At 45.8% G+C, this 22186-nt stretch overlaps 1 pseudogene; it reads left to right on the top strand.

The window, feature by feature from the left end:
• The first annotated feature begins 15756 nt into the window (after window positions 1-15756).
• LOC147702414 (transitional endoplasmic reticulum ATPase pseudogene) lies at window positions 15757-17150 on the top strand (annotated as a pseudogene).
• Window positions 17151-22186: the final 5036 nt, after the last annotated feature.

The following is a 22186-nucleotide window of genomic DNA, read 5'->3' as shown; positions in this document are numbered from 1 at the left end:
TTTATATAGTTTCTTGTCACATCTCATCATGATTATAATTATTCAAAAATCAGGCAATATCAAAAGCGTATCCAATGCATTTCGGGCATTAAAGTGGCATGCCCTTCATCAGGGAATTGACACTAGGAAATAATGATATAAACGGACATTAGAATCAACGGTTTTGCATAGTGTTTACATCGTTAGCATGGTAAACAATGTCATATCAATGGTGCTCCCAAAGTTATCATGTCGTTGTTACATGCGTGTCATGCATTTTAATGTATATAATGATATGGGGAAGTGAATCGGGGATTGTGATCAGGGTAAGAAGAAGGAGAATAACGTTCACTTACAAGCCTGTAGTGAAACCTTGTCGGGGTAATCTAAACAAAGGTAAAAAATGGAAAACAATCGTCAAAGGAATGCGGTTAATATCGTTAGCGCCTACGAGTAGCAGTGCGCTGTGTTCGGTACTAAAGTGAGCATGGAAACTAACCTGTGGGTTGTGTGACTCGCGTCTTGTCCGGTGCTCGTCTTTCGAAGTCGCCGGTGAAACAAAACAGTTTCCGGCGTTCTTAAGATCAAAAAAAGTTCCCGCGGTCATGTGACCGGTCACCTGGTTGAAAAACCGAAGAAAGACTTCCGTGTGATGATCGTTGCGTATTCATCGATCACAAACAAATAGTTATAGTGAATCGGAAAGGGTGTGTAGATAACCTGCCCTAACAAGGGAATAGAAAGTCGTAAAAAAACAAACGGATTAAAGGCTCCCCTTTAAAAATGCACGTGGGTGACTAAAATGGGTAATCTACAGGATTGAACTGCCGTAGGGGGGATGTGGTGCTGTTTAGTGGGTAGAGCTATCGGGAACTTGATAACGTCAGGTAGCAAGTTGATTTGTTTGGTGTCAACAGTGTTGGGAACATGCACATTAACAATGAGGTCGATTTACAGAGCAATTCTATTATAGGTAACAAGAGAATTCTATTCTTTCATTCAAGCCGGTAGGTTTCTGGGTAGATAACTTATGGATCCAATAGTTTTCTCGTCTTAACAATAGTTTGTTATTGTTGACCCCTTCATATTTGGGAACAGTCTCTAGAACAATGAACTTCACCTGGGAAACATTATGTTGTAGTTCTGTGAAGTGCGCCGAGAGTGCTGACTTCGAGTTCTTCAGTCTTATGTTAGATTTGTGTTCATTCAGGCGCACCTTGATACGTCTCTCTGTTTTTCCGACGTAAGTTTTTCCGTACGGGCATTTAATCCCGTATATTAGGTTGCTGGAGTCACAGGTGGCATTGACTCTTAGTTTTATTGGGTAACCCTTTGTTGGATGATTGAAAGTGTGTCCTCTGATAATACAATTGCAATTGCCGCAATTTAGGCAGGGTCTTGTTCCAAGGTATGTGATAGGATCATTGGACTTGCTTTGTAGGATTTCACCTAGATTCTTGGCTCTGGTGTAGGCAAATAACGGAGGTTGGCTGAAGGCTCTATTGAAATCTGGTTCAAGGTTAAGGATGGTCCAATGCTTCATTATTATTTGTTTGAACTTTCTGCTGTTGGTTGAAAATTTAGAAACCACTACTGTTTGGTTTTGTTCAGATTTCACGGTTGGTGTCAAGAGTTTAGTTCTGTCCAATTTCTCCATTTTCATTTTGGTTTCTTCCACTAGGTTCTTAGGATAACCTCTTTGCAAGAATTTGTTTGACATCTCTTCTAGTCTCATATTAAGAGTGGTCTGATCTGAAACAATTCTTTTGACCCTTGCCATTTGTGAGTATGGTAAGTTTCTAATCAAGTTTGGTTCGTGAAAGCTGGAATGCAATAGCATATTATTCCTGTCTGTAGGTTTAACATAGAGGTCGGTGATAAATCCATTTTGTGTTATGGTGACTCTCACATCCAAAAAGTTTACTGCCGTGCTGGAGATCTCCCAAGTTAGTTGAATCCTTTGATCAATGGAGTTGAAGTTGTTTAGTTGTTGTCTCAATTTCTCCTCAGAGTCTGACCATATGATGAAGAAGTCATCTATGTATCTTGTAATCATTTTCAAATGATTTGTCCAGTTCGTATCGTTCAGAATGTGCTGGGTCTCGTACCAGTGCATGAAAGTGTTAGCGTATACCGGCGCGGCTGAATTGCCCATTGCCATCCCGGTGAGTTGTTGGTACCATTTGTCGTTTACTCTGAAGTAGCTGTGGTACAAAGTAAATTGCATAAGCTCCATCAGAAATAGTTGAAAGTCATGGTCTATATTAGTGTTGAGAATAGCTGATTCAATTGCTTCAATGCCCATATTGTGTGGTATGTTTGTATATAAACTGCTAACGTCAGCAGTACATAGCAGTATTTTCTCATTAGGGTTAAGTTGGATTTCTTGTAATTTAAGCAAGAAATGCGACGTGTCTTTTGTGTATGTTAGGGTAGCTTGTACCGACGGTTGGAGATACTTGTCGATAAGTTGTCCTATCGGTTGATGTATGCTGCCTCTGGTGGAGACGATTGGTCTCATGGGAGGATCCCTGAGGTTTTTATGAATTTTCGGCACCATTCTTAATGTGGGACTCTTGGGGTTGCTAGTTATGAGGAAGTTCTTAGTTCTCTCCGTGATAGTTCCCTGTTTTAGTGCCTGATCAATGATGTTTTTTAGCGCTTTGGCGTATTCCATAGTGGGGTTTGAATCCAATTCATGGTATGTTAATCTGTCCGTGACATGTTCAGTTACTTTGTCATTATACATGGTAGTATTCATAATGACGATTGCTCCTCCCTTGTCCCTTGAGACCCAGCACATTCTGAACGATACGAACTGGACAAATCATTTGAAAATGATTACAAGATACATAGATGACTTCTTCATCATATGGTCAGACTCTGAGGAGAAATTGAGACAACAACTAAACAACTTCAACTCCATTGATCAAAGGATTCAACTAACTTGGGAGATCTCCAGCACGGCAGTAAACTTTTTGGATGTGAGAGTCACCATAACACAAAATGGATTTATCACCGACCTCTATGTTAAACCTACAGACAGGAATAATATGCTATTGCATTCCAGCTTTCACGAACCAAACTTGATTAGAAACTTACCATACTCACAAATGGCAAGGGTCAAAAGAATTGTTTCAGATCAGACCACTCTTAATATGAGACTAGAAGAGATGTCAAACAAATTCTTGCAAAGAGGTTATCCTAAGAACCTAGTGGAAGAAACCAAAATGAAAATGGAGAAATTGGACAGAACTAAACTCTTGACACCAACCGTGAAATCTGAACAAAACCAAACAGTAGTGGTTTCTAAATTTTCAACCAACAGCAGAAAGTTCAAACAAATAATAATGAAGCATTGGACCATCCTTAACCTTGAACCAGATTTCAATAGAGCCTTCAGCCAACCTCCGTTATTTGCCTACACCAGAGCCAAGAATCTAGGTGAAATCCTACAAAGCAAGTCCAATGATCCTATCACATACCTTGGAACAAGACCCTGCCTAAATTGCGGCAATTGCAATTGTATTATCAGAGGATACACTTTCAATCATCCAACAAAGGGTTACCCAATAAAACTAAGAGTCAATGCCACCTGTGACTCCAGCAACCTAATATACGGGATTAAATGCCCGTGCGGAAAAACTTACGTCGGAAAAACAGAGAGACGTATCAAGGTGCGCCTGAATGGACACAAATCTAACATAAGACTGAAGAACTCGAAGTCAGCACTCTCGGCGCACTTCACAGAACTACAACATAATGTTTCCCAGGTGAAGTTCATTGTTCTAGAGACTGTTCCCAAATATGAAGGGGTCAACAATAACAAACTATTGTTAAGACGAGGAAACTATTGGATCCATAAGTTATCTACCCAGAAACCTACCGGCTTGAATGAAAGAATAGAATTCTCTTGTTACCTATAATAGAATTGCTCTGTAAATCGACCTCATTGTTAATGTGCATGTTCCCAACACTGTTGACACCAAACAAATCAACTTGCTACCTGACGTTATCAAGTTTGCGATAGCTCTACCCACTAAACAGCACCACATCCCCCCTACGGCAGTTCAATCCTGTAGATTACCCATTTTAGTCACCCACGTGCATTTTTAAATGGGAGCCTTTAATCCGTTTGTTTTTTTACGACTTTCTATTCCCTTGTTAGGGCAGGTTATCTACACACCCTTTCCGATTCACTATAACTATTTGTTTGTGATCGATGAATACGCAACGATCATCACACGGAAGTCTTTCTTCGGTTTTTCAACCAGGTGACCGGTCACATGACCGCGGGAACTTTTTTTGATCTTAAGAACGCCGGAAACTGTTTTGTTTCACCGGCGACTTCGAAAGACGAGCACCGGACAAGACGCGAGTCACACAACCCACAGGTTAGTTTCCATGCTCACTTTAGTACCGAACACAGCGCACTGCTACTCGTAGGCGCTAACGATATTAACCGCATTCCTTTGACGATTGTTTTCCATTTTTTACCTTTGTTTAGATTACCCCGACAAGGTTTCACTACAGGCTTGTAAGTGAACGTTATTCTCCTTCTTCTTACCCTGATCACAATCCCTGATTCACTTCCCCATATCATTATATACATTAAAATGCATGACACGCATGTAACAACGACATGATCACTTTGGGAGCACCATTGATATGACATTGTTTACCATGCTAACGATGTAAACACTATGCAAAACCGTTGATTCTAATGTCCGTTTATATCATTATTTCCTAGTGTCAATTCCCTGATGAAGGGCATGCCACTTTAATGCCCGAAATGCATTGGATACGCTTTTGATATTGCCTGATTTTTGAATAATTATAATCATGATGAGATGTGACAAGAAACTATATAAACAAAAATGACAACCATGAAATAAATGAAGTATACAACGAATATGGTTTGAAAGTGTTTTCTTCAATCAAGGAGACACGATACTAGTGTGTGCCGATAAGGGATGACACCAGAGTCCTTCTGGTTTCACTTATAAATCTGTTACTCAGACGTCGTGGGCCCTCGACGCCACCTCATTGAGCACCACCAAATTGAATCAATCTTAAACAAAACACAGAAATAGTTCAAAGAATTTTAAGTAACCAAGCTGTGCATCTTCCTACACTTTATCATGTTGGAGGTGGGCATTGACGTCTTCGTCTTTGGGGCTCATTCTGCTCGGGAGCCATGGCTTCTAAGGATTTTTCCTTGGGGTAGGCCTCCAGGATATCATGAAGGCTGCTGATTGGTCTTCGGAATCAGTATTTAAAACGTTTTATTTCAAACCTATTGTAGATGTTGCTTCTGTTGTGGTGGCTACAGACGCCGGGTAGGGCTCGAGTGGCGGACCCCAACGCCACCAAAATCATTTTTTAGCCAGAGGCCAACAAGAACCCCCCAGGAAAGGCCGGGTGAAGCAACAAACACGATGGCAGAACCCTCCCGGGGAACGACAAACCCGGAACAGGTTCTACCAATGGTAACAGAGGCCCCGAACACAGAACTCACCATCCCTCTGTTCAACCTATCTAGTCACACGCTCTCTTCCCAGGAAATATCTATCTTGAGCAAAGGCCTCTCTTTTGTTCCTACAACCTACCCCGACTTCCTTGACCTACAGTCTGAGCTTATGACTTTTTTCCGTAAAATCAGGCTACGTGCTTTTTTTAACTCAACCCCACTGAACCAAAACGGGTGATTACACCTTTCAGACCACCCTCCAAATTTTCCCCTACGGCGGGTATGATTCCCAAGGAGGTCATAACCTTTGAGAATTTGGTCCTTAAGGAAACCTCTGATCTGGCGAAATCACACATTTTCATACCGTACAACATTTCCTTAGAAGAAAAATCTGCCATTTCCACACTCAAAAACAACTCCAATCTAATTATCAAGCCAGCAGATAAGGGTGGTGGAATTGTGTTGCAAAATATTGATAACTACAAAGACGAATTATTACGTCAAGTATCGAACACTGACCACTATTGTAGACTTCCCACCAATCCTACAAGGGAAATCCAAGCCTTGACCAGAGTGATCACCACGGATGCCTTGGATAATGGTTATCTGACCAAACATGAGTATGATTTTCTAAACACTCTCACTCCAAGAACCCCAGTTATCTATACCCTTCCGAAAGTGCACAAGAGGCTTGACCAACCTCCTGGCCGCCCGATAGTGTCAGGATGCGGTTCGGTATTGGAACCATTGGGTCATTATGTAAACTTTTTCTTGAAAGACTTTGTTCCAGTCACCAAGTGCTATATAAAAGACAGCACACATATGATAAATCTTGTTGAGAATCACCCTTTCAATCACGACACCGAGACCTTATGTACTCTCGACGTCGAATCGTTATATACGAATATACCACAGAGAGAGTCCCTGTCTGTAATGGAGGCAATCCTTGACCAAAGAACACGCCCCCATAGGGTACCCACATTGTTTATAATTCAAATGCTTGAAATCTGTCTCACACAAAATTTCTTCACATATGACAATCAATACTATCAACAGGTCCGTGGCACCTCTATGGGAGCAATTTTTGCTCCCACTCTAGCCATTCTTTATATGGATTGGCTGGAATACAATACCATCCTCGTTGACAGTAATCCATTCAACCAAGGGATCCTTACATGGAGACGTTACATAGATGACGTCTTCATGATTTGGGGTGGTGACACTGACACATTCCCTACCCTACTACACTGGCTAAATAATAACTGCAGTGGCTTGACATTCACTCTTACCCACAGCAAAACAAACATCCCTTTCTTGGACCTAAACGTTCAGCACCAGGATGGGCTACTCTATACATCCATATACCGCAAACCAACAGAGAGAAACACTCTATTGAGTTACAATAGCTGCCATCCCAGGGCATTGAAAGATAGCTTGCCATATTCACAGTTCCTTCGCTTGAGAAGGAATAATTTTCACAAAGAGGACTATTTCTCTGAGGCCAGTATTCTAGCTGCCAAACTGAAACAAAGGGGCTACCCTCGCCCCCTCATTAAGAACTCTATGAAACGCGCATGGTACTGCCCGCGCGATGCCCTTTTGGAACAAAAACCCAAACCAACTGCAGACAAGCTGGTCTGTGTGACGACCTTTTCCACTGTCTCCAACAAAATCAAGAAAACTATAAAAAAGAATTGGCATATTTTGAATTCGGGCCAACTAAACTGGGAACGCCCCCTTTTTGCATTTAAAAAAAGCAAAAACATTAAAGACAATCTAGTGAGAGCAGCTTTACCATCCACCACTCCCCTAAAAAGAACGATTGATGACCACTGGGCCACAACACCTCTTAAGGGCCATTCTAAGTGTGGTACATGTGTGGTATGTGATTTTACTATTGAGGGTAAAGAATTTGTATTCAAGGAAATTAAAAATGTATTGAAAACATTCACCTACTGTAACAGCTGCAATGTTATATACGCAATTTTATGCCCTTGTGATCTCATTTATGTGGGACAAACCAAACAAAAAATCGCATATCCCAACACCGAAGCAGAATACGATGCAGGACTCCTAATGCCCCTTTGGTTGAGCATTTCACCTCCAAGCAACACACAGAAAATGATATTCGTTGGACGGTGATAAATCAAGTGACAATGCCACCTCAAGGCGGTGACCTCAATCTACTGCTCAACAAGGAAGAGCTGAAATGTATAATAAGGACTGACAGTCTTAACTCTGGTCTTAACCAGCAAGAGGAATGGACCACTTTAATTTGATCTTGCTCTGCATACTCCTCTTTAAAGAACTCAATTGGATAAAAAATCTGTGTACTTTAAAAGGTTTCCTAAATGCGCCTGCATGACTTAATGCACTTTGCGTAATCTGTTTTTATTGTCACAAATGTCACACGGTTGCACCTTCTATCTGTTTTCTACCTATACTTCTCCTTCCATAATGAGTAACCACCACCTCCAATATGGTTACTGTTCCGTAGTCCCTCGTCTATTTTTATGCCCCCAACCAGCTCCAATGGCCATCCGTGTTATAATGGTGTCGGTCACATGACACCTTCAGCCAGGAAATCCATTGTAGCCGACTGACCCGGTAAGATTGCACCTCGCTCTATGCCCACGCTCCTATGGTTCTCCAAACCCAAAGCCCGGTTGCTCTAATGGGCTTTATTTAATCCCTCACAGGCCACCCCTGGCTCCATGACCCCAGCGTGACTCGGCGCTGCCGGTAGTATCCGGATTGCGGTAAGCATCTCTTAATTTTGGCCACACTCGCCACTGGTAATCCCATCCTGTTATCTAAAATTCGTACCTTTACTAATATAGGTTTCAAACGGAAGCTAGGCACTTCGCGTGCTCCGCCCCTGGGTCCGAGACCACAAGATAATTTACTTTCTCTCTGTAAGCAATCCCTTTAATTGGTTTGATTTTTTCCCCTTGTAACGTGACCGTTTCCCGTAATTTCTTCGGTCTACGTTCACATCAGTGATCTGTCCTCCAGAGCACAATAGCGGCTTTCCTCCTCCAAACCCACGATGTACCCTGCTGAATTTTCACTGAAGTTTTACCGCATATTTTCTTCCCCTTTAGCTACCCAAGCCCATAGTACAATCATTCCAAGACCCTGGCTCTGCTGAATCGAATTTCTCTCAAGCTCGCCTGTGAGCTTCTCACCAATACGCTCTTTGGTGAGCCAACGCATTTTTCTGACTATGATTTTTCTCTGAAACTCAACTCTATCACTGCGCCGGTTATGTTTGGCACTGATATAACTGCTCATTGGTGTCCAATTTTAAATAACTCACCAACACACTTTACAAATCGGACATCATAGTTGTATGTCTGTTACCAAGAATCACCAAAAAAATAGGTTTTCGTCACTCGGTCGCACGCCTGTGAACACTTCAGTGTAAACATCACTCGCGGCCCCCACTTCGGAAACTGCGGTTACTAGTATAATCACAACACAATGTCACCAAGTTTTTCAGGATTATAATATGTAATTGGTTAAACTAAATGTATTTCTGTTCCCCCCTTCTCCTTCCCTCCTTAGGCAAAAGAGGCTTATATTCAAAGGCAATTATTGTTTTGTCCTGATGATGGACCCCATCATTTAGTAGGGGGTCCGAAACGCCGTCTACTTTTTGAGTACCATATACTTGTGTAATGAATTTCTATGCCATGCTATGTAATGGTACCTACAAAAATTTCTCTGTATGACTGGAATTCTACAGAGACTGCTGCTCTTGCCTTGCAAGCCCTTTTATTTACTTTTTATACTGTATCATCTCTATGGTCGTTCAGGTGCTCATGGGATATGTCGTTTTTGTGTTTCTTTACTGTGTTTTTATTGGCTGCTGTTTGTGGACAGTAAAGAAATGAGAAAGCATAATTCAAAATTTGCAAACATACGTGACAAGAATTTTCAATTCTATTAAGGACAAGGAGGCGAGGATTATGCTTTTCTCATTTCTTTAATGAAATGCTCAGCAGCCAATAAAGTAACAAAAAACAACATTTCCCATGAACACTAGGGAATAACCATGGAGTGTATAGTATAAAAGGTTACAATGCTAGTCCTTCTTCCTCTTTCTTTGTTGAGGAAACAGTTCAAGTCCAGAAGGCAATCCAACGTAGATCCATAGGAACAGAACAAAACACGCCGCAGATATCCAAAGGAACTGGAAGCAGGTTGTAGAAGAACACTTGGTCCCCGAACCAGGAAAGAGAGGAAAGGCAGATGGATGAAACCGGCAAACTCTACTTCGGGTCTGAACCTGAAAGAGACATATAGTCGTAATACCCAAATAATGCAAGAAAAAATAAGAATGTAAACCAGGAGGGGAACAAAACAAGGAATAAGAGAGTTTTGCAACATCATCGATACAGATTACAGCATAGTACAATGCAAATCAATTACAATGGGTGGGATAATCCTCGCCTCCTTGTCCTTAATAGAATTGAAAATTCTTGTCAAGTATGTTTGCAAATTTTGAATTCTATGTCAGGACAGGAGGCTCAGATTATGCTTGTTCAAAGCTGATCCACCACCACAGAAGCAATATGATCAATTGGTTTATAATAAAACGTTTTGAAAACTGAATCAGAGGACCAATCTGCGGCCTTCCTAATGTCAAAACACCCATGGAGAAAGCTTTAGAAGCCATCGCCCCACGTGCCGAATGAGCACCAAACACAGACACATCAATACCAGCTTCTGACATGAGCCATCGTACCCAGCGTGCTAAAGTAGCTGGGGGTCACAGGGCGAAATGGTTTCTGTAAAGCAATTAACAATTGACCCTGCATATCTGAACGTAAAGAAGCAGTACTTACTTTGAAATCCTTGAGACACTGCACAACGCAAAGGTTGGGATGAGTGGGAAAAGATGGATACGTAATCAAAGTAGTATTAGACTTAGTACGCCTGGAAAGACAAAATGTAACACCCTCAGGCGTAAAACTGCGACCCGCAAGATCCAATGCGTGGATATCCAACACACGTTTACAAGAGACAAGACACAACAACATGGTCAAATTAGCAGACAACTGCTTGCGGGACAACGACGGATTAGAAGGGCAAGCCTCCAAGAACCGCAAAACGATGGAAACATCCCATAAAGAGACATACTTAGGAGTGGGCGGCTTCGAGAGACAAATACCTTTAAGCATTTGGAAATGAAGGGGTGCTCACCCGCAGGCTTGCCATCAATCTGGACATGGCCAGCCGAAATAGCGGAAGGAAAATTATTGACTGTCCTATAAGCTAGACCTGAAGAGGCTAGGGACGCCAGAAAGTTAATAATCAAGGAGACATCTGCTGAAACGGGATCAACTTCCCATTGAACACACCAATCACACCACCGCTTCCAAGCACCTTTATATCGTTTGTGAGTATTGGGAGACCAGGCCTCACTAATAAATTTGGAAGCGTCGCTAGAAATGCCTGGGATCGTCCAGCGGTCCCCGAGATCCGCCACGCCAGCAGCTGGAGAGAGCCGGACAGAATCAGGGGATGCGGATCTTTGAGAGGATCCAGCAAAAGATTCCACTTCTGGGGAAGAAGGAGAGGAGCCTCGCAACACATTTCCAGGAGAACCGGGAACCATGCTTGAGCCCTCCAGAGCGGAGTAATCAGAATCAGATCCGCTCTATACCGTTTGGCATACGCCAGAACCCTGGGGATCATCATGAATGGAGGAAACGCATAGCACAGAGTCGAGGGCCAAACCTGAAGAAATGCATCCGTGGCTAGGGCCATCGGATTCGGTCTCCAACTGTAAAACAGCGGAAGCTGCGTGTTGAGGCGAGACGCAAACAGGTCTATGTGACACTAGCCCCAACGCCGAAGAAGGGAGTGGAACACGCGTGGGTGAAGCCTCCAGTCGCTGAAGTCCCGAAGATGTCTCGAGTGCCAATCCGCAATTTGATTGTGGCAACCCGGAAGATACTCCGCAATAACAGTGATCTTCTGCTGCAGGCAAAAATGCCAAAAGTCCTTGGCTATCTCCGCAAACACCTTGGACCGAGTCCCGCCCAGCTTGTTGACATAGCGGACTGTGGACACGTTGTCCATCCGGAGAAGAATGCAGCAATTGGATTGATGGGGTGAGAAGCACTTGATTGCAAAGGAACCCGCTAGGAGTTCCAGACAGTTTATGTGGAGAGATAACTCCTGAGGAGACCAACGACCCCCCGTCGAGACTGGACCACATCGGGCTCCCCAACCCCAGCGACTGGCATCGGATTCTATCACTAGTTCCGGCGACGCACCGAAGAGAGCTCAACCATTCCAGGCCTCCTTGTGGTCTAGCCACCATTGCATCTCCCACCTCACTTCCTCCGACAGAGGAATCTGATCTGAGTACCTGAGGCCTTTCCGGAGATGTTGGATTTTCAGACACTGCATTGCCCTGTAATGCAGAGGACCCGGAAAGATTGCCTGAATGGAAGACGCTAACAGACCTACTACACGTGCCAACGATCTCAATGACACAGTCTGTCTGGAAATAACAGACGTCAATTCCCTCTTGATGTAACAAATTTTCTGTCCGGGTAAGAGAAGCTGACAGGCAACTGAATCTATCTTGAAACCCAGAAAATCTATGGATTGTGTCGGAGCCAACACCGACTTCTGAATGTTGATCATAAATCCGAGAGATTGCAAAAGAACGATGGACCACTCTAGATGAGTCAGGAGCCTGAGTGGGCAATCCGCCATAAGGAGAATGTCATCTAGATAAATAATCAGACATACTCCCCGAGCTCGAAGATGTTCCACAACCGGCCTCAGAACCTTCGTGAAGCACCACGAAGCACCACGGTGCTGACGAAAGGCCGAACGGGAGAACCTGATACTCGTACCAAACATCTTTCCACTGAAACTGGAGGAACCGACGATGGGGCTTGAAGATCGGAATCGACAGATACGCGTCCTTGAGATCCAGATGGACCATCCAGTCTCCTTCGCGAAGGAGATCCCGCAAGAGATGGATGCCCTCCATCTTGAAGTGCCAGTACACGACCCCCCGTTGAAGTCTTTCAGATTGAGAACCAGGCGAGAACCGCCTCCTTTCTTCTCGACCAAAAAGACTGAGCTGGCAAACCCCGTCGGATGACGGACGGTTGGAAGAATTGCCCCCTTTCTGAGAAGAACGTCGATTTCTTCGGAGAGGCAAGCTTGATCTTGAAGGGAAAAACTTAAAGGAGGGGGAGGACGGGTCTGATGCAGAGGGTGATAGAACTCTATCTTGAACCCTTGAACGGTTTCTAGCACCCATGCATCGCTGGAGATCATGCGCAAGTTGTCGAGGAAAAACTGCACTCTGCCCCTCAAAATCACATCGCAAGCATGAATCAGATTCACCTGTAGAGTTGGAGTCCTGGTAATGGCCTTGTTGTCCTCCGGAACGGCCTTTTCCATATTGACCTTTCCCCTTGCGGGAGGGATAAAAGTTGGCTCTGGTTGAATATCCTGAGTCGTGGCCTCCACGTTGAGAGGTGTTACCTCGTTGGGACTGTTGATGCGACCCTCGGCCGAACGAGCGTCCACGATGTCGTCCGACCTTGGCAAAAACCGGACGCATAGCCCGGCGCAAGGAAGCCTGCTCTTTATCGATGCCACTGAAGGTGGAAACAAATTTGGTAAGCTCCTTCAAGAAAGGCTGCCCAAACAAAAGACCTTGCGCCTCCGGACCCGACTCAGAGGTCGAGAGTTCCGCTAGTTTTGGGTCTAATTTCAAAAGAATTGACCTGCGTGGCTCTGCAGAAACAGCGCAATTGGCGTTTCCCAATTGACAGACAGCTCGCTGTGCCCATTCGATTAATTCATCTGGGTCCACAAGAGCTGAGGACTCCTTCGCTTGGAACCCAAGATCCAGAATTTTGGTCAATGGACCCAGCAAATCAAGTAATTTGTCTTGGCAGGACTGCCAAGACCTGTCAAGGCCCTTTTTAGGGTCCCTAGAATACTTTTTTAAATAGGTGACCATCCTTGGATCGACCTCTGGCGTATCCGCAAAATGATCCGCGAGATCAGGCCTCGGACATTTGGATCGGAGCCTGGCTCTGACAGTGGCATCAAAGGGTTGACGGATATGTGCCTGAACATAAGCTGCGACTGCAGGTGAAGTCAACCAAGAGGAAGAATTAGAGTGAAGGATATCCGCAGGCTCAAAGTTCAACACCGTGGGACGCTCAGGAGCGTCAACAAAATGTTTTTTGCGGATACGTTTTTTCGGTGGAGGAGAGTCAGGATCAGAAGAAGCTGAAGTACGCACATGATCAGAGTCGTCGGTTTCATGTGGTGCAGAAGACTTGGAAGCCTCAGCTGCCAGGGTTTTTGCTAGTTTCTGGAAGTCTAACCTGTGGGGATTAACAGGAGATTCGGATGACTTTTTAGCTGATGACAACCAACCTTGTCGCTGTGCATATTTATTCAAATGGCGTTTGAGTGGATTAATAGCACGCACTAGCGCTTTATTTACAGATTGTTGGACACCCTTGTCCAATTCTTCCACCAAATTGTGTTCCAAAGAACCATCATCATCATCCCCATAGTAATAGTCATCTTCATCACAATAATAATCTTCCATGATACACAAAGTGCAAAGAATAAAGCCCACAAGATGACTGGAAGTAATATGGAGTGCCAATGACACTATTCAGGGGGAGTGTGGTAAACCCCACAGCAGGCACCAACCTGACTCAATTGCTATTAAAACGTGGAGGGAGATAAGCCTGCCGATATAAAGACACACTCTAGGCAAAGCCTATGCACCAAAGTCACAACCAAAGCTCTCTCTGAACTCCGGCGTCATACGCGGTTAATTCTGAAGCAGGCTGTGGGCGTTGATGTTAGAAACGACTGTCTCTTGACCGGCGCCGTGAGGAATGCCGGAAACAAGCCAATGTGCATGCTCGACATGGCTGCTTGCTCAGAAAACGGCTCGAGAGCGCTCGCGCTCCTCGCACGAGCCGATAACCCCTGCTCCCGCTCCACAACTCGAAACAAGGCAGCACAGGGCGCCCGGTCCCAGGGAGGTGAACACACGCTCCCGTGAAAGCTCGCGACAATAACGGGCTGAAAGTGAAGGAAAAAACCGGCAACGAGCAATATAGCAAACGGAATTGGAGCGCAAACAAAATGCCAACACAGCACGCTGCAAGCGCCGAAGTCAATATACACAAAGTAAGTGAAAGAACATCAATATCTTAGCGCAATAACAGTAAATACATTCAAATACTGAAAAAGCACTTAACTGGCTGCGCAGCAGCAAAGAAAGAGGAAGAAGGACTAGCATTGTAACCTTTTATACTATACACTCTGTGGTTATTCCCTAGTGTTCATGGGAAATGTAGTTTTTTGTTACTTTATTGGCTGCTGAGCATTTCATTAAAGAAATGAGAAAAGCATAATAGGAGCCTCCTGTCCTGACATAGAATCCTCGCCTCCTGTCCTTAATAGAATCGAAAATTCTTGGCACGAATGTTAGCAAATTTTTTATTAGATCCTAAGAAGTATCAGGTAGTCTATCTGCAAGTGGATCTCTCGCTAGTTGTTTGGAGTGTCTTAAAGTACACCTCGCTGCCAATGAGGCACCACAGTTAAATGGAACATAAGCTTAGCAAGTTTAAAATGTATTCTCTCAGGCAGTCAAAAATGTCCTTGCCCTCACTACTGCTCAAATTAAAGACCTACTGCTCAAATTAAACAGACTTACTGTTAAATTAAACAGACTTCTCGGAGTAGGGGGGATTTGGGAATGTGAGATTCTCGTCCAACCAAAATGTATTAAAAAAAGATATTAAAGAGGGTAATTCAGATCAATGAGATCCATCTTCCTTCGGATAGCCTGTAGAGCAGCCTCCGAGCACAGAGCAGCCAAGTCGGCACCAACGTGTACATGTGTCTCATTAGCCACCTGCTCCAGATCAACATCATCAGCGAGCTTCATGTTCTTGGTGTGGATCTGCAGAATTTCCAACCAACCAGTTGCATCTGGAATTCCGATATCTACTTCCTTGTCAAAACGGCCAAATCGTCTAAGCGCAGGGTCGATGCTGTTGGGTCTGTTAGTAGCAGCCATAACAGTTACATGTGCCCTCTGCTTCAGGCCGTCCATGAGCGTGAGCAGCTGTGACACGATTCGTCGCTCCACTTCACCATGTGTCTTCTCTCTCTTTGGGGCAATGGCATCAAGCTCATCAATGAATATGATGGCCGGGGCATTTTTTTCTGCCTCTTCAAAGGCCTTATGCAGATTACTCTCAGATTCTCCAGCCAGTTTGCTCATGATCTCCGGACCATTGATCAGGAAGAAGAAGGTTCCAGTTTCGGGCTATAAGGGTTTTTCCACTGATGCAGAAGTAATGAACTCATTGGCTGTGACCATGGACGATTTCAGGTGGGCTTTGAGTCAGAGTAACCCATCTGCACTGCGTGAGACAGTAGTAGAGGTGCCACAGGTCACTTGGGAAGATATTGGTGGTCTCGAAGATGTGAAGAGAGAGCTTCAAGAGCTTGTACAGTACCCTGTGGAGCATCCAGACAAGTTCCTCAAGTTTGGAATGACCCCTTCCAAAGGAGTGCTGTTTTACGGACCCCCGGGATGTGGTAAAACTCTACTGGCGAAAGCGATTGCCAATGAATCTCAGGCCAACTTTATTTCCATCAAGGGGCCTGAGCTGCTCACCATGTGGTTTGGAGAATCTGAAGCAAACGTCCGGGTGATCTTTGATAAGGCGCGCCAGGCAGCTCCTTGTGTGCTGTTCTTCGATGAGCTGGACTCCATAGCCAAGGCTCGAGGAGGGAACATCGGGGATGGTGGTGGAGCCGCAGACCGAGTCATCAATCAGATCCTAACGGAGATGGATGGGATGTCCACCAAAAAGAACGTGTTCATCATCGGTGCCACTAACCGTCCTGATATCATCGATCCGGCCATTCTGCGACCCGGCCGCCTTGATCAGTTGATTTACATCCCTCTGCCCGATGAGAAGTCACGCATGGCCATTCTGAAGGCCAACCTCAGGAAGTCTCCGGTTGCTAAGGATGTTGATGTCGATTTCCTGGCTAAAATGACCAATGGCTTCTCTGGTGCGGATCTTACAGAAATTTGTCAGCGAGCATGCAAGTTAGCTATCCGCGAGTGCATCGAGAACGAGATCCGGAGAGAGCGGGAGCGACAGATCAATCCCTCAGCCATGGAAGTGGAGGAGGATGATCCAGTCCCTGAAATCCGCAAGGATCATTTTGAGGAGGCTATGCGCTTTGCCCGCCGCTCTGTCAGTGACAATGACATAAGGAAATATGAGATGTTTGCACAGACATTACAGCAAAGCCGTGGATTTGGCAGCTTCAGGTTCCCATCAGGCAGCCAACCCGGAGCTGGACCAAGCCAAGGCTCTGCGCCAGGAAGTGGTGGCAACGTGTATAATGAAGACAATGATGACGATCTGTATGGTTAAAGCACTTATTTTAGCTGGACCAAAAACAACTTGCAGGCAGCCACTCCATGTTGTGCAAATATTCCAGTGTTCATGGACTTCTTGGCTTCTTCATTCCTCAGTCAGAACAGCGTTGCTGCGTCTCCGACTTGTTGGTTTTTTTCTTTTGTACAGGGGCTTTTTGTTGCAAAAGCAGTTTTCGTTTATTTCCAAGGCAGTGCAGTCAATTAAACAGAGTGGATTCAAAATTTGCAAACATTCGTGACAAGAATTTTCAATTCTATTAAGGACTAGGAGGCGAGGATTATGCTTAGTCTCATTTCTTTATTGAAATGCTCAGCAGCCAAGTAAAAAACCACATTACCCAGAAACACTTGGGTAATAACCATAGAGTCTTGTTAGTATAAATAGGTGTACAGACAATCCCACTTCCTCTTTCTTTGGTGAGGAGAATCCAGGAAACAGTAAACAATCCAAAAGTCAATGCAACAGCAAAGATCAGTCCATTGAAGGTAACGAAGGGAGACATCCCAAACAGCCGAAGGCAGAAAAACAGGAGACCTCTTTAGAGAAGATAACAGGCGCTCCTACGAGGAACTGGAGGCGCATCACTTGGGATCAGAACCTGAAAAAAGATACAAAGCCGTAATAGCCATTCCAACAAAATCAGACATATTCCGAAGTAAGGGTGGGAAAAGAAGACAATGCAATATATACTGTTGTAACAGATTAATGCAAAACAATTGTCAGTAATACAAGGTATAATCTATGGGTGGGATAATCCTCGCCTCCTAGTCCTTAATAGAATTGAAAATTCTTGTCACGAATGTTTGCAAATTTTGAATTCTATTGCAGGACAGGAGGCTCCGATTATGCTTGTTCAAAGCTCATCCAATACCACAGACGCAACCGTAGGTACAGGTTTAAAGTAAAAAGTCTTAAACACTGAATCTGTTGACCAATCAGCAGCTTTCATAAGGTCCCCCAAGGTGACCCCCAATGAAAAAGCCTTAGAGGCCATGGCTCCACGAGCTGAATGAGCCCCAAAAACAGAAACATCGATCCCTGCCTCTCCCATAAGCCACCGTACCCAGCGAGCCAACGTAGCTGTAGTAACGGGGCGGAAAGGCTTCAGCAATGCAATTAACAGTTGACCATGCATATCAGAACGAATAAGAGAAGTACTCACCTCATAAGCTTTCAGGCATTGGACCACACAAAGGTTGGGACGCGCCGGAAAAGAAGGGTAAGAGATAATCTCAGTATCAGTCTTGGTGCGCCGGGAAAGGCGAAATGTAACCTCTTCAGGAGTAAAACTCCGACCAGCAAGATCCAATGCGTGAACGTCAGAAATCCGTTTGCAAGAAAGCAAACATAACAACATGGTAAGCTTGGCCGAAAGTTGTTTGCGCGAAAGCAAGGAATTAACCGGCCAGGCTTCTAAAAATCGCAAAACAACCGAAACGTCCCATAAGGCCACATATTTGGGACGCGGAGGGACAGCCATACGAACGCCCTTAAGGACCTTGGACACCAAAGGATGTTCCCCTACAGGCTTACCATCAATCGGAACATGACCTGCCGAAATAGCAGAGCGGAAATTATTGATAGTACGGTACGCCAGACCAGAAGCCGAATACAGGGAGGCCAGAAAATTGACAATTAAAGAAACATCCGCTGATGTTGGATCAGCTTGCCGTTGAGCACACCAGTCACTCCAACGTTTCCAGGAACCCCTGTAACGCTTGTGAGTATTTGGTGCCCAGGCGTTGCTGAGGAGTCTGGTAGCGTCCGAAGAAAGGCCTGACACAGCCCACCGTTCCCCGAAATCCGCCACGCTAGGAGAAGGAGAGAGCCTGACTGAACTAGGGGATGCGGATTCTGAAGCGGATCTAACAGGAGATTCTGCTTCTGAGGCAGAAGAAATGGCAATGCGCAAGTCATTTCCAAGAGAACAGGGAACCAAGGTTGAGCCCGCCACAGAGGAGTGATCAGAATCAGCTCCGCCTGAAAACGTTTCACATATGCCAGAACCCTGGGGATCATCATAAACGGGGGAAACGCATAACACAGGGAGGTCGGCCACGGTTGAAGGAAGGCATCCGTTGCCAGAGCCTCCGGGTCCGGTCTCCAGCTGAAAAACCGGGGAAGTTGTGCATTGAGCCGGGACGCAAAGAGGTCGATCTGACAAGGGCCCCAGGTCCGTAGAAGTTGTCGAAATACACGCGGATGGAGTCTCCAGTCGCTGAAATCCCTCAGGTACCTGGAATTCCAATCCGCCACCACATTGCGACAACCCGGAAGGTATTCCGCAATAACTGTGATCCCGTTGTGCAGACAGTAATGCCAAAACTCCTTGGCGATCTCCGCCAACAACCTCGAACGAGTCCCTCCGAGCTTGTTGATATAACGGACTGCTGACACATTGTCCATTCGGAGAAGTATACAGCAGCGGGACTGAAGAGGAGACAGACATTTGATCGCGAACGATCCCGCCAGTAACTCCAAACAATTGATGTGGAGACAGCGCTCTTGGGGGGACCAACGTCCCCCTGTCGTGACTGGACCGCAGCGGGCTCCCCAGCCCCATTGACGGGCATCCGACTCGATCACAATCTCCGGAGAAGATCCGAAGAGGGCCCTGCTGTTCCAGGCCTCCATGTGATTCAACCACCACGTCATCTCCGACTTCGCCTCCTCCGACAGAGGGATGCGATCGGAATAGCGAAGGCCCCTCTGAAGATGCTGAATCTTCAAATGCTGCAACGCACAGTAATGCAGCGGAGCCGGAAATATCGCCTGCAGAGAAGACGCTAAAAGCCCTACAACTCGAGCTAATGATCTCAACGACACCGTCGGACTCGAGACAACAGACTTCAATTCCCGTTTGATGTAACGAACTTTCTGACGAGGCAGCAGAAGTTGACAAGAAAGGGAATTGATTTGAAACCCCAAGAAATCTATCACCTGTGTAGGTTGAAGTACAGATTTGGGAACATTCACCAAAAACCCCAGAGACTGGAGCAGGTCTACGGTCCACGTCAGGTGAGACATAAGCTTTATCGGACAATCCGCTAACAGGAGGATGTCGTCCAAATAGATGATCAAGCGAACTCCGCGACTGCGGAGAGATTCCATGACCGGACGCAACAGTTTCGTGAAGCACCACGGTGCTGACAAAAGGCCGAATGGAAGAACCTGATATTGATACCAAATCCCCAGCCACTGGAATTGAAGAAAACGGCAATGGGGCGGAAAAATCGGAACCGAGAGGTATGCTTCCTTGAGGTCTAGACGGACCATCCAATCCCGTTCCCTCAGGAGATCCCTCAACAGATGGATCCCCTCCATCTTGAAGTGGCGGTAAACCACTCCCGCATTGAAGTCCTTCAGGTTGAGGACCAACCTCGATCCCCCTCCCTTCTTCTCCACAAGGAAGATTGAGCTGACAAAGCCCTGAGGATGGCGCACCGTCGGCACAATCGCCCCCTTGGCCTCCAGAGACCTGAGTTCCTCTGTGATGAAGTCTCGACTTTGGTTTGAGAAATGGAGAGGAAAAGGAAGACGGGACTGACGAACAGGATGATAAAACTCCAGCTTGAAGCCCTGAACTGTCTCCAGCACCCAAGCATCGCTGGAGATTGATCGCCAGTTCTCTAGGAAAAGGCGAATCCTGCCCCCCAGAACAACACTGCATGCAGGAAGAATGCTCACCTGAAGTGGCGGAATCGAGGTAGCCGCCGGCGGATCCACCAGCACGTCCTTTCTTGAACTGGCCACGTCCTTTTCTTGAGGGATAGAAGTTTGAACGAGGGGTATAACCCGAGTCCTGCTGACCTCCTCGCTGGGACTGGTACCCCTTCTGGGAGGGCTGCTGCTGACCACGGCCGGAGGAACGCCCCCTACTTCTTCCGGCCCTGTTGAAAACCGGACGAAGGGTCCGGCAGAGAGACGCTTGAGCCTTATCCAGGCCGCTGAATGTATTTACAAAGTTGGTCAGCTCCTTCAAAAATGGTTGCCCAAAAAGAAGACCCTGAGCCGCAGGACCCGACTCCGAAGTAGCCAATTCTTGCAGTTTAGGATCCAGCTTTAGCAAAATGGACCTGCGCCTCTCAGCAGAGAGCGCACAGTTGGCATTACCCAACTGGCAAATGGCGCGCTGAGCCCAATTAATCAGCTCATCCGGATCCACCATCCGGTTAGTACTTTTAGCCAGGAAACCAAGGTCCAACATTTTAGTGAGGGGACCCAGGAGATCTAAAACCTCGTCCTGGCAAGCCCGCCAGGACCTATCCAGACCCTTTTTGGGATCTTTCGCAAATTTGCAGAGGTACGTTGTCATAGTGGGATCTACCTCAGGGGTCTCCGCCAGATGATCAGCCAAGTCTGGTCGCGGGCACTCAGACCGGAGACGGGCACATACCTCCTTTTCAAAGGGCTGGCGTATATGCTGCTGGACGTATTCCGTCACAGCCTGGGAAGGAAGCCAAGCCGTGGACTGGGGGTGGACAATGTCCGCCGGCTCAAAAGTCAGGACAGGTGGATGCGAAGACGCATCAACAAAATGCTCCTTGCATCTCTTTTTCTTGGGAGGGGGAGGAGCGGGATCCGAGGAAGAGGATGACTGCAGGTCATCGCTCTCACCTTCCTCAACAACAGCGTCAGGTTTGGCAGAGGACAAGGACAGCGCCAATTTCTTGAAGACAGAAGAATGTGGATTAGCAGGAGAAGATCATGACTTCTTAGCCGCAGGGACCCAACCCTGCTGCTCAGCATATTTAGTCAAGTGCCTTTTGAGAGGCGTGATAGCACGCACTAGTGCCCTATTCATTGAGTGTTGGACTCCACGGTCCAAAGCCTCCACCAAATGTTGCTCCATGGAGTCTGGAGCCTCCTCATCGTACTCTTCCTCATCCTCATAGAAATAATCACTCATGATTCACAAGTAATGTGAAAATATATGCCCACAAATGAGGAATGTAAGGTATAAACAAGCCAAAGGCTCAATAAAGGGGGGTGAAAAAACCCTCACAGCAAGCCAAAGCTGTAGAGACTACAGGTCAAAATATGTAGAGAGTGGAGGGAAGGCTTACTGTCACCAAAAACGTCACCCTAGGCAAAGCCTATGCCAAATTTTACAACCAGTATCCTATTTTAGACACTGGCGTCGACAGGGTCAATCCTGGAGGCTTGTGGGCGTTTACGCCGCAGGGGACGTCCTTCAGAGGAGCTCCGGTGAAGAAACAACACGGAGCGCCGGAAACACCAAAACGCG

The sequence above is a fragment of the Lissotriton vulgaris genome, chromosome 7 (genome assembly GCF_964263255.1).
Source record: "Lissotriton vulgaris chromosome 7, aLisVul1.2, whole genome shotgun sequence".
Classification (NCBI taxonomy): domain Eukaryota; kingdom Metazoa; phylum Chordata; class Amphibia; order Caudata; family Salamandridae; genus Lissotriton; species Lissotriton vulgaris.
The sequence above is the reverse complement of the archived record's forward strand: the minus strand, read 5'-3'. Positions and strand labels throughout refer to the sequence as shown.